Raw genomic sequence first — 12916 nt, 5'->3', positions numbered from 1 at the left:
AGATACACAAGGGCAGCACAGCCAGTTAAAATGCTGGCAGAAGTCTTTCTGCTCTGTGACCCCAAAGATGCACTTGGCAGTATGTTTCTATGGAGACTCTCACTACTATAGTCAAATGAAAGTGAGCTTCTATTCACAACTTCAAAAATGTAACACGTCCTCTGCTGGGTCCTTGTTCCACAAAACACTAGTCACAAGAAAAGGGATGGTAATTAACATTTTGTTTTGTGTTGTGTCTTGGTTTTTGAAATAGGGTTTCACTAGGTAGCTCAGAATGCCCTTGAACTTGTGATCTTCCAGACTCAGCTTCTGAGTGCTAGGATTACAGGTGCGCACCACCATGACCAGCTACTATTTAACACCTTTAAAGAGTAATTTTCCTTAAGATTCAACTATCAGTCAGCTATGAAAACAATATTTAAAAGGGTGATGGCTATGTCAGTTACTGAGGTAGAAAGTTATTGAGGCATTAGTGGCCCATTGAAGCATTTTTACCTCTCCCCACCAGTTGTTTACTGAGTTTTATAAGTTTGGGTAAACTACAGATTACCTACATAAAAAGAATACAGGTCAATGGAAGGCAAGAATAGTGATTTTAGTCAAATAATCTGATCTCTGCTCAAAATATTTATCAGCAATAAAGTGGAAAGTTGGGGTATAGCTTCGTTTTTCTTTCTTTTTTTCACCCCCTCTGGAAGGCAAGATGTGTGGAGCAAATAGGAGACAGTTGTAAATAAAGGTTCCCAGTATCTCAGATATTTTCCTGCAAAGGATGAGCAGGCAGAAATCCCATCATGGATCAGATATTGGGAGAAAGGGAAAATGATGGATTTTGAATCAGTTGGCTGCTACTTTAAAAATACTTCTAAATATGGTCAGACACAAAAATATAAGAATTTTAGGAGGGAGGTAATACCTCATGTAAGGATCCACGGAGAGGAACAAAGCTTCCAGCAAGACCTCTAAAAAATAAAGCACAGCATAGGAAATTAAAAGTGCAAAACCTGAGGCCTGTGGCTTTTGGACATTCTCAATAAACACAGGTTATCCATTTGCTTCAGGGTTTCCCTGTCATTTGTGCTGACTTGTGGCTTTGCTTGCTGTTTTCTTTCTTGCTTTTGCAGTGCTGGGTATCAAGCCCAGGGCCTTGTGCATGCTAGGCAAGCACTCACCACTGAGCTACATTCCCAGCCCCTCATCTGTGTGTTCTATTGAAGACACAAGGGCTCTCACATTTGGCCTAGCCAAATTCTTGGTGATGGTGATGATGATAAGAAAAGGAAAAATGGAAGTGACATGGCATTACATGAGTATTTCCCTGTCAACTACTGTTTCCATTCCATAGAAGTTTAGGTGGAGTAACGTGCTCAGGGCCACATCTGCAACCACTGTCACCATGCTCACCTAGGATTGCATTAGCGACTCCAGTTAGGGCCAAAGAATGTGTTCTTTGCTGAAGTAATCCTCATGTACACTCTTGCTGGAGTATTGAATCCAAGTCCCGGTTAGCATCACTTAAATGACATTGGTACCTATGCCATGCTACTGGATTGCATCTCCTTCTCTCAAAAGCTCATCTACCAATAAATATCCCTCATAGACACCTCTTGTAGTCCGAACTCTACACAGGGCTGCTGGGCTGGATGACTAGGGCAGAGAGAACACCTTTCCCATTATCTGGGCAGTGCACAAAAGCATGAATTTCTATCTTCAAAGAAAGGAAGGGGTCCTCCAAGATGACATGAAGACTTCATCTAGAGGACCTCAAAAACCTCAATGGCAGATTGTACAATACCTCCCACCCATGTGTGCTGGCCTCTTGGGTACTCCTCCCAGCAAGAAATGTGTTTGCAGAGGTTGAGGGGTTGAGGATGTAACTCAGTGGTAGAGCACTGGCCTAGCATGCAGAGCACTGAATCCAATATCCAGCAACAACACACACATAGAAAGAAAGCAAGAAAGGAAAAAATGAAGGAAGGGAGAGAGGGATAGAAAGAAAGCAAGAAAGGAAAAAAGGAAGGAAGGGAGAGAGGGAGAAAGGAAGGGAAGGAGGAAGGAAGGAAGGAAGGAAAGAAAGAAAATAAATGAGAAAAAGAAATGTATTTCCCACCCATTGAATCTGGTCATGGCTCTGTGGCTTGCATTGACCAATGGGACATTAGCAAAAACAAACACAAGGAGAGGTTTGGAAGTGCTTGCACATTGAAGCTTCCCAGCTCAGGCCACTCTAGATCTGTGAGACCTCTATGAGAATAGAGCTCAAATGAACTTGGCCTGAGGACCTGATAGATAACTGAGGCCTGCTCCTCAGCAGAAAGCCTACTATCACCCAGATGAGGCCTACAGAAGAATCACTCAACTTAACCCAAGCCAAACTGCAAACCTCAGAATTGCAAACAACTAAGCAATTGTTGTGTGATGTCACTAAGTTTGAGATGGTTTCTGATGCAAAAAAGGCTCACTGAGACAGTGTTTTGATCTGAAATTTTGGGGGTCTGACTTACCTCCATTTTTTAAGGGTGGGAGCTCAGTAGTCTTGAGCTCAAAGTTACTACTGGTAGGGGGGCCTTCAAAGTGCTTCTTCAGGGTCCAGCTCTTAGCATGCACCATCTTGAAGCTTCTAGAACACAGTAAACATATGCTCAGTGCTGCACAGTGGCTTGTCTTAACAGTTCCCTAGCCATTGTGTGGACCAGAGAGCACAACCATACCATTCGTCATGTGATCATTTAACATCAACCAAAATTCTTTTTCTTTCTTACTAGCACATATTAATTATACAGAGTAATGAGTTTCATTGTGACTTCACACATGCATATAACACATTTTGATCTTGTCCAACCTCCCACAATCCTCCTCTCCCTTCCCCCATCCCTTCCTTTTCTGTAAATGTACCCCTTCAATTTCATGCTCTCTCTCTCAGATTCACATTTAAGAGAAAACATGTGATACTTTCTTTGTTGGTTTGCCTTACTTCACTTAACATCATAATCTCTAGTTCCCTCTATTTTTCTGCAAATGACATATTTCTTTCTTCTGTATGGCTGAATAATTCTGCACTGTGTATGTTACCACATGTTCTTTATCTGTTCATCCACTGATGGGCACCTGGGCTGATCCTGTAACTTGGCGATTGTGACTACTGTCACAATAAGCTTGGTTTGCACACATGTCTATTTTATGCTGGTAAAGCAGATCATATGTTAGTTCTAGTTTTAGCTTTATGAAGGAACCTGCATACTGATTCCAATAGAGGCTGCAGTAATTTACATTCCTACCAACTGGGTGTAAAGGTTCCCTCTCCCCCACATCCTTGCCAGTCTTAAGTTCCTTTTGTATTCTTATGATAGCCATTCTGCCTGGGGTGAGATGGAATCTCAGTGTACCACTGATTTGCATTTCCCTGATGGTTAAAGAGGTTGAACTTATTTCATGTAATTATTGCCCATTTGTACTGTGTTGAGAAGTAGCTGTTCAGTTCATTACCCATTTATTGCTTGTTCTTTCGGTGTTAAATTTTTGAGCTATTTATATATTCTGGGGATTAATCCCTTTTGGGCAAATAGCTGTCAAAGATTTTGGCCAAGTCTGTAGGCTGTCTCTTCACTTTGGTAATCGTGTCCTTTGCTAAGCAGAACCTTTTTAATTTGACACAATCTCACTTGTCAATTCTTACCGTTATTGGAGTCCTACTCAGGAAGCTTTTGCCCAGGTCTATATCTTGAAGTGTTTCCTCCATGTTTTCCTGTAGTATTTTCAAAGTTTCAGGGTTTTTTGTTTTATGTTTTTTTTTTTTTTTTTTGGTGGAACTGGGGTTCACGCTTGCAAAGCAGGCGCTCTACCCACTGAACCACACCCCCAGTCCATTATGCTCTGGTAATTTTGAGATGGGATCTCATGAACTATTTATGGCGCTGGCCTCCATCCATGATCCTCCCAATCGCAGCCTCCCAAGTAGCTAGGATTACACCATCAGTGCCTCTCTAAGTTTCAGGTTTTACATTAACTCAGCCACACAGCTTTAGTGGTCACTGCTTCTGGGCTGTGCCAGGCACTTCTTATGATCGCATTTCATCCCCATGACTTCCCCATGAGACTTCGTCATCACTGTAGGTACACACATGGGGAAACTGAGGCATAAAGAAACCTCCAAGGTAAGGAAAAATGTAAACCAACACAGAACGTCTTCCCAGGCAGGGTTGGGCTAGAGTTTCTCTAGGGCACTGAACAGCAAATACTCTGTTTCTCACCTATCATGAAGTGAATCCTCAGAAAAGGGACAAACACACAGGACCACACACACAGTCCACACTCCTATTTCAGATGGAAGGAGCGTTTCAACCTAAGCCGGCCTCGGGACACCGAGAGCCGCTGAGTGGCGCTGCTGTCCCCTCACTTTCAGGAGGAATGGCCTGGTATTGGCTCCAGTGAAGAAATGAAGGACCTGACTTTAAACTTGTCTCCATACAGAGCCAAGAAAGATGATTAAGGCTGTCCTGTGCTCTGGGGTCAGGACTTTGGGGACCAAGCCACTCCTCATTACGTGGAAGCCACGCCTGTCCCTCCAGTGACTACCAAGGAGAAGCCCGCTCCCCCCCTCCCCAGCTTGGTCCTGGACAGGACCAAGGGACACTGGACAGGACAGAGTGGACACTCAGGCTGGAAGGGACAGTGGACAGGGCAGAAGGACACTTCTGGCTGGAGGGGACACTTCCACATCGCAAACACAAAGGTGAGGCAGACAATCAAAACCCCAGCTCCTCCTTCTTCTTAAAAATATTTAATATTCTCTTGAGTTGACGAATCGTTGTACGGTATGATGTTGGGGAACAATGTGAACTGATATATGCATCCAATGTAGAGTGAGTAAATGCAGCAATTTACACACCCATCACCTTTTCCCACCATTTCTACGGAGAGACATTTGAAACTTACCTTGTTATTGTGAAATGTACATCATTGGCATACATAGAACATTTCGAATAAAATAAAACATTTTAGAGAACAACATGAGTGCTGAGATTAGTACAGCCATTTGGTAAATGTAATTACTACAATAGTCCTATGTGACACTTTGTGACCTTTACCAACAAGTCCATTCTCCGCACCCCTCCCCGCCTCAGGAACCACCATTCTCCTCCCCTTCTGGGTCTCCTTTTTGTTACTGCCTTGTTGATTCAAGAGTCCACACACTTTTGCGTCTCTCCCCAACATGGCCCCCGCTGGTGACTCAGGCCTCGCCCCAAGCCCGCAGCTCCCTGGCAGAGGGGACCAGGCTGTCCTGCCCGCCCAGGAAGGGCCAGCGCAATGGCGCGAGTCTCCACCCCGCAGACAGAGCGCGCGCCCGAGTTCCCGCAGACCCGTCCCCTCCGCACCCGCCACAGTTTTGCACCCGGAGTTCGCAGTCGGCGCGTCCCAGCGGCTGCACTCGCAGGGCGAGAGGGCCTCGCCTGTCCCTGCAGAGCCCAGCTCAGGCTCCACAAGGACGGGCAGGGACAGGTTCCCAGCCAGTACCCAGCACCAGAGGAGGGCCAAGTGCGATCGATCGCTCTTCCACAGGGGCGTCCCCGCTGGGCGGGAGCCGGAGAGGTAGGAAAAGAAAGTTGTTTTCACTCACAGAGTCCGCACGTGCCACTTCCAGAGAAACCCAGATGATATCTCAGCACAGCGCCCAGGACCAGGATTTTTAACTCCTGGGGAGCGGTTGGGGCTCTCCTGGGTGGAGCTACTTCTTGAAGAGTGGAAACCCCTAGGGCGACGGTTACAGGAGGGGCACTAGGAACCTAGCAATACTTGAGTGTGTGTGTGTGTGTGTGTGTGTGTGTGTGTGTGTGTGTGTGTGTTAAAGAATAAAATTAAGTGTCTTTTTAGAGAATGAAAAGAGTTAAGCATCAAGTGGTTAGGTTAGCACAGGCATCCATTCAATGTTCAATAAACTAGATCCCAGTAAGCCTTTGCCATCTCTACTGGCCCAAATAAATCCCCAGCAACTCACACTGTAATCAATTACATACCACCAAATTCTAGCCCAACCTTTGTCAGGCATGTAATAGAAAGTGATACAATGCACAGATGTCTAAAGGAGCCTCAAACTTGCCCCAATCTCGTTACCCCTCCTTGAGATAACTACTGTTACTATTCCCCATTTACTTTTTCACTCCCTTCTCCCTGATCCTTCAGAAATACGCAGAGAAGCCTTCCACCCCATTTCTACACAAATAGGATTATTCTAAAGATGGTATTTACCCACCCTCTCCCAGTTAACAACAGGGACCTCTCTCCAAATAAACAGATAACAATACAACTCATTAGTTGCTGGGTAAGACTACATAATTTGGGCATACAGAATTTATTCCTCAATGTTGAAGTCATTTCTACATTTCTATCCAGAATTCTGAGATAAGTATCCTTGTATGAAGAGCATAATTCTATCTCTTGAGTTGTGTCCCCAGCCTGTCTTACATTTCCAGTGGTTTTATTCCTACAAGCTAGATTCCCAAACATAACATTAGTGAGTCAAAGAATATGTTCTTAATGTATTAGATTGAATGAAATGACACTTAATATTTAGCCACTTTTACCTAAAGAAATAGCAATTCCTTAAGGTTAATCCTTATGAGGATGCCAGATTCATTCAAAAAATGTAACAGCAGTTTCTATACTACCAATCATTATTAGAACTCCTATTAAGACTGAAGTCCACGAGTGATGACATCCACCTTCTGGTGCCGATGGCCACCTTCTGCCTGTGTCCTCACCTGGCTTTTCCTCTGTGCTTGCATATCCCTGGAGTCTCTCTTGCTATGAGGACACTGGTCACATTGGACTAGAGTCCAATCTAAAAGCTTCTGGTTTCCTTCATCAGTCCTGTGAGGGCCTATTTCAAATAGTCACATGAATTGGAACCACTCATATGACCTCATTAACCTTAACTGACTCTTCAAAGACCTCTCTCCAAACATGGGTACATCCTGAGGTAGAACCATTTTAACACATGGTTTGGGGGGTGGGGGAACACAACCCACCTCAGCCTATAACAGAATGTGTGGATGATATTAGGTGGATGCACACTAGGGTGTAATGCAGCACTCAGAAGCAGCACTGCAGTAGGTAAAGCACTGTGGATCAATCCTGAGAGCGAGGCTATCATAGGAACATGAGGGACAGAATGAGGCATGTTACTCGATACTATGTCTATAAATTAAAAGCACCTGCAAACAGTGCAAGTTGTGTAAGAATATATGAAAACTAACATGTGTTAATCACATCACAATAGTTACCTCTATGGATGGCGAAAGAGAGAATTACTCAGCAGAGCAGTAGTGATAATGAACCACAAACTCTGATGAGTGTGAAAACTCCTCCCACCTCTCTCTCATCTTCTTAGCAGGGTACACAAAGCAAGATTCTGTCAGGGTCCAGCTCATGGACAAGAAAACCTGCCTCCCTCTTTCTCTGATATTTGACCCAAGGGGCTAGCATTTGCAAGGTCCTGGGTTTGTTCCCCAGCTTCATACACACACAAAAAAATCTGGCCACCCCACGTCAAAGTTCATTTAGCAATCATTATGACTCAATAAGCCTTAAGGACTGCAGTTAACCAAGTCATGGTTAATAGGCTAAATCACAGCTGATTAGGACTAGGGCTTTAACATACAGTTTTGTGGGGGGAACACAACACAACTCAGCCCATAACACAGTGTGTGGATGTAATATGGTGGATGCACACGAGGATGTAATATGGTGGATGCACACGAGGATGCAATGATGCACTCAGAAGCATCACTGCATGTAGGTAAGTCACTGTGGATCAATCCAGAGAGCAAGGCTGTAATAGAAAATGAGAGACAGAATGAGGCATGTAACTTGACACCATTTCTATAAATTAAAAATACATGCCCACAATGCAAATTGTATAAGAACATATGACCGATTAACACATGTTAATCATATCACAATAGTTCCCTGTATGAATGGGCATTTTAAAGGTATATAAATTCATGGGAGAGAGAGAGAGAAAGAAAGAGAATTATCTAGCAGAGCAGTAACAATAAACTCTGATGAGTATGAAGAACTCCACCCAATCAAACATGAACAATGAAGAAATCACAAGATCCCTCTCTCATTGTCTTAGCAGGGTACACACAGAAAGATTCTGTCAGGGTCCAGCCCATAGACCAGAGACAACCTGCCTCCCTCTTTCTCTTACATTTGTCCCAAATGGTGACATCCAATTACAACATGTCCTTTCCCATTTGGGGCACAGATTTTTTAGCTTCCTTTATTCTCTACCAGAGTACTGCAATGTAACAAACACATGTGATTAAGGTAGAGAGCCAGCTATAAGGGCTTTAGAAAACAGCTCATGCTTGTGTATCCAGTGGTAGACCATGCCGGTTTCCTGTTAATATCCAAGTTCTCTTTTTGTCTGTACCACACACATAACCAACTTCTGTTCACTGTGGTAGGGCGCTCAGTTCAAGAACTCTACTTTCCAGCCTTCTTTGTGGCTGGGGTCATGATATGGTTCTAGTCAATAACACATAAACAGGAAGTGGAGCATGGTGGTGCACACCAGTAATCACAGCACTTGTGAGGCATAGACACGAGGATTGTGAGTTCAAGGCTATCCTGGGCTATGCAGTGAGACCCAGTCTGGATATAAATCTTAAAAAAAAAAAAAGACATAAGCAGAAGTCTAATAGGTAAAGTAGAGCTTTTCAGAAAACAACTGTTTTCCTAAGTAAAATAAAAAGCAACTGATTCAGTAGACATCCATGTTTTTACCTTTGCCCTTCCCTGCCTGGAATAAGGAGGTGCTGCTGGTGGTGGAACAAACTTTCTGCACCTATAGAAAAGAAAGTCACTCAGTTGAGAAGTTGAAAGGCATCCTGGTTATTGAGCAGTCAGCCAGCACTAGACTTCCTGTGTTGGACTTTGCTCCATGGCAGCAGGGACAGTCGCACAGCAGCTTTGGCTTCCAGAACCATCGAGTGATGGTTCAACTGGGAACGGACCAGGCTGAGCCTGTGCACAGGGTTCCCCTTGAAATCTCACCATGTCCATCTTTCTTCCAGTCCTCTTTGAGGGGAGGACTGTCATGGCCATTGGTCAAGAATTCCCCTGGCCATATAGGGTGGGGTGAGAGCTCCCAAAGCTAGCCTGGCACCTTTGGCTTGGATTTTAGAGCACTGTCTGCAGAACTGCAGTGACCAATAAGCTATCAAACAGGGAGATAAGTGTGACATGGGACGTAAAGTACTGGCTAACAGCACAGCCCTCAGACATCTGCATTTTTCTCCCCTCTTCCATACCTTGTTTTTTTATCATTCAGAAAATATACTTACTGAGCACCTATTGTGAGCAAAACACATTTCAGATATATCAGGTAATCAAATATGAGAAAAAACATCTGTTGTTTTGGATATTATAAGAGCTAATAAAAATGCAGGTGTGAACAGACTTTGTAAATTAAGAATTAGAGAAGTAAGGTACCAAGAGCCCAGATGTCTCAAACATTAACTCACTTGACATAAGACAGAAAGTATGGAGAAGATCTGGCCAGACTGAGCTAAGGATGCAGCTCCTTGTACAGCACTTGCCTAGCATGTGCAAGGCCCTGGGTTTGGTCCCCAGCTCCACAAGGAAAAAAAAAAAAAAAAAACAAGCTCTGGCTACCCCAAGTCAAACAAGTTCTTTGAGCAATCATTGACTCAGTATCTCTTAATGAATGCAGTTAGCCAAGTCATGGTGAATAGGCTAAATCACATCTGATTACATAATCACATTCAGAAGTGGAATTTGGAACAAAGGATCAAGAAAAAAGGTTTCATTTGCTTTTCTCTGAGAGTAAAATAAAATCATTTAATTCAGTGTTCTGATCTTAGGTTTCAAGGAGCTCTGGTCTAGCAACATGAGGGAACAATTCACTTATAATAATAAAATCTCCTAAATAATAAAAGAATGTTTCACCTCTAACAATTCAGATGATACAGATGTATAAAGCATAAAAAGCAAAAGTCATTGTAATCTGTTTGGTAGGAATTAACTTGACATTCATCTTGTAAACTCAACAGTGCTCTTGGATTTTCTTTTCCCTGTTTTTGTTTGTTTGTTTTGGCAGTTCTGGGGCTTCAACTCAGGGTTTTGCACTTGCTGGGCAGGTGTTCTACCACTTGAGCCACGCCCCAACCCTTTCTCAGGGTGTGTTTCTATAGCAATGCATTTAGAAACTAGACAGACTTCTCCCCCTCTTCTTCGTTACACGTTCCATTCCACTGGCTTGATAAGATGCATGCAAAACCATCGCAAACTATTGTGACGCTATTCTCATAATTGCAAGAATCCCTTTGTGCATGGGGAACACTATATTTGGATATTTGGAGAGAGGATGATTATTGCCTCCCAGTGCAAGAGACACAGCTGGTGCAGCACCAACTGTGAGCCCTGCACTAGAAATCGAATGTGGTACTTGGTGTCTGGTATTTCTTATAACACCCTGAGAAGCACAACTTATATTATTTTCCTCATAGCCTTGAGTAACTGAAAAGTAAAGTAGCTTTGACAAGATCAGACAGCTAGTCGGTAGCAGCTTTGTGATCAGAAATGTAGTCATTTCAAAACCCTACACTTTTCTCTGTGCCATGCTACCTCCCAAAACAGGTTGAGGTGGACTCCTCTGGTAGTTAAGAAGAAGCATACAAGTTCACACATGGAATTTCTATAAAGTTCCATCATTAACACAAATACGCTAGTGTCTTGGAATGTCCCTCTCCTATCCTGGCTTCCCCTTTTTGTCCCCCTTCCCCCTCCTATCTTCTTGGCTAGTGTCTGATGTAATTCTGTGCTTGGGCTCGTGGTGACTCTTAATGGCTGTAGCTTGGGTGGGTCATAGAAAGGACAAGAGGGACCTGAGTGTCTTTTTCCCGTCAGTAAGCAAAAGTGTGCAAAGTATACAAAGTAGGATGGAAACAAAAGAGAATGGGGCATGCCAGAGGGACACAAAAGCCACCTTAAAGAGCTTCCAGGGGACAAACTGAAGACAAATTGAACATCCAAATGAATAGTGAAATTATTTTAAAATGTCAACATGTTAGCCCATAAAATCAATCACCGTGAGTTCATACATGGAGAAGTAAGACAGAAGTCTTCCTGGCAGTCAAATGCCCACTACTAAAGGTAGGTGGGATGATGGAATTAGATCAATATCATTTTGCACTTATGTTAATTGATTCAGACAAAAACTGAAATAGGTAAAGTCTGACAAGGAGCAGGATATTTACACAGTAAATACTCACCTGAATCTCTTCGTGGATTATTTGTTAAAGGGGGAAATGTAACTACAGTGTGTAAACCTTGAACACAAATGACCAAAGTCAACACTGCCAGTATTGGCATGTCATCTTGTGCTTTCTGATATCTGTCCCCAGAGAGACACACACACATTCTATGGTATCCTGACAGAATTCCATAATCTGGGTTGAAATGAGAAAGTAGCAGACAAATCCAAATGGAAAAAACTTATAATAATAAGTGGCTTGCAATATAGGCTTTAAAGATGTCAGTCGAGGTTCTAAAAGTGAAAGAAAGACTGAAGAACAGTTCTGGTTCAGAGGAGACAAAAGAGACACAACAGGAGATGAACCTGAACTAGATTGGGGGTGAGGAGTGGGAGGATCACTAGGGCAGATGTGATGCAAGTAACTGCAAAATGTGAATATGGACTGCAGCTTAGAGCAGGAGTTGGCAAAGGACAGAAAGCTTTCGAGCCTAACTCAGTCCATTACCTGTTTTTGTATCATGAGTTCGTAAATAAGGAAAAGATCTTCCTGATAGGTAAGTCTACAGGATGAGAATACATTTTACATTTTAAAAAGTGACTCATGCCTGTAATACTAGATACTCAGGAAGCAGAGATCGTGAGGAGCACAGATCAAAAGCAGCTCTGGCCAAATAGTTCTGGAGACCTTATCTTGAAAAATACTCAACACAAAACGGCCGGCGAAATGGTGCAAGTGGGTAGAGTGCCTACTTAGCAAGCATGAGGCCCTGAGTTGAAACTCCAGTATTGATCCCTCCCCCCCAAAAAATACTTGGCAAAAGACAACCTAAAATTTGCCATCTCAACAACCATTTTAAATGTGTGGTTTGGTATTATTTACTATATTCACACTGTTGTGCACACATCTGTGCATCTTGTTCATCGTGTGTGACAGAAACTCGATACCCATTGGCCAGTTGGTCATTTCCTCCTTCCCCAGCCAGGCAACCTCAATTCTGCTATTCGTTTCTGGGTCTGGTGACTTTTTTGGTACTGGGCTTGACCTCAGGGCCTTCATCTTGAGCCATCTCCACCAGCCCAATTTTTTGTGATAGGATTTTTCAAGATAAGGTATCGAGAACTATTTGCCCTTGCTGGCTTTGGATGGCGACCCTCCTGATCTCTGCCTCCTGAGTAGCTAGGATTACAGGTGTGAGCCACCAGCATCCAGCTAGCTACATCACTGAAGTAGAATCAGGCACTTGGTCCTTGTGTGTCTGGCTTATTTCACTTAGCATAATGACCTGAAATTTCATCCATGTTGGAAAATTTGACAGGATTTCCTTTCATTTTAAGACTGTGTGTGTGTGTGTGTGTGTGTGTGTGTGTGTGTGTCACATTTGCTGTACCCATTTGTCCATGGACACCTAGCTTACTTCCACCTCTTGGCTCTTGTGGATGATGTGGCAGTGAACGTGGATGTGCGAATATCCCTTTTGAGAGCTGCATTCAAATTTGTTGCTGTATATCCAGAAGTGGGGTACCAAATAAGATGGCAATACTCTTTAAAAATTGTTTGTATTGGTGCACACTAATTGTACAAAGAAGGGATTGCGATCCAATGGTAATTTATTTAAAATTTTTTGAGGCCCTTCC

General features: G+C 43.2%; 1 long non-coding RNA gene across 1 annotated transcript; it reads right to left on the bottom strand.

Annotated features, from left to right (window-relative positions):
• Nucleotides 1–874: 874 nt before the first annotated feature.
• Nucleotides 875–9636, bottom strand: LOC141415385 (uncharacterized). Its single transcript, XR_012440343.1, has 5 exons — nucleotides 9528–9636; nucleotides 8788–8848; nucleotides 5618–7828; nucleotides 2505–2620; nucleotides 875–962 (listed from the first exon to the last, which is right to left on the bottom strand). It is a non-coding gene; the product is annotated as an uncharacterized lncRNA (long non-coding RNA).
• Between the last annotated feature and the right edge of the window lie 3280 nt (nucleotides 9637–12916).

Source organism: Castor canadensis, chromosome 13, assembly GCF_047511655.1.
Source record: "Castor canadensis chromosome 13, mCasCan1.hap1v2, whole genome shotgun sequence".
Classification (NCBI taxonomy): domain Eukaryota; kingdom Metazoa; phylum Chordata; class Mammalia; order Rodentia; family Castoridae; genus Castor; species Castor canadensis.
The sequence above is the reverse complement of the archived record's forward strand: the minus strand, read 5'-3'. Positions and strand labels throughout refer to the sequence as shown.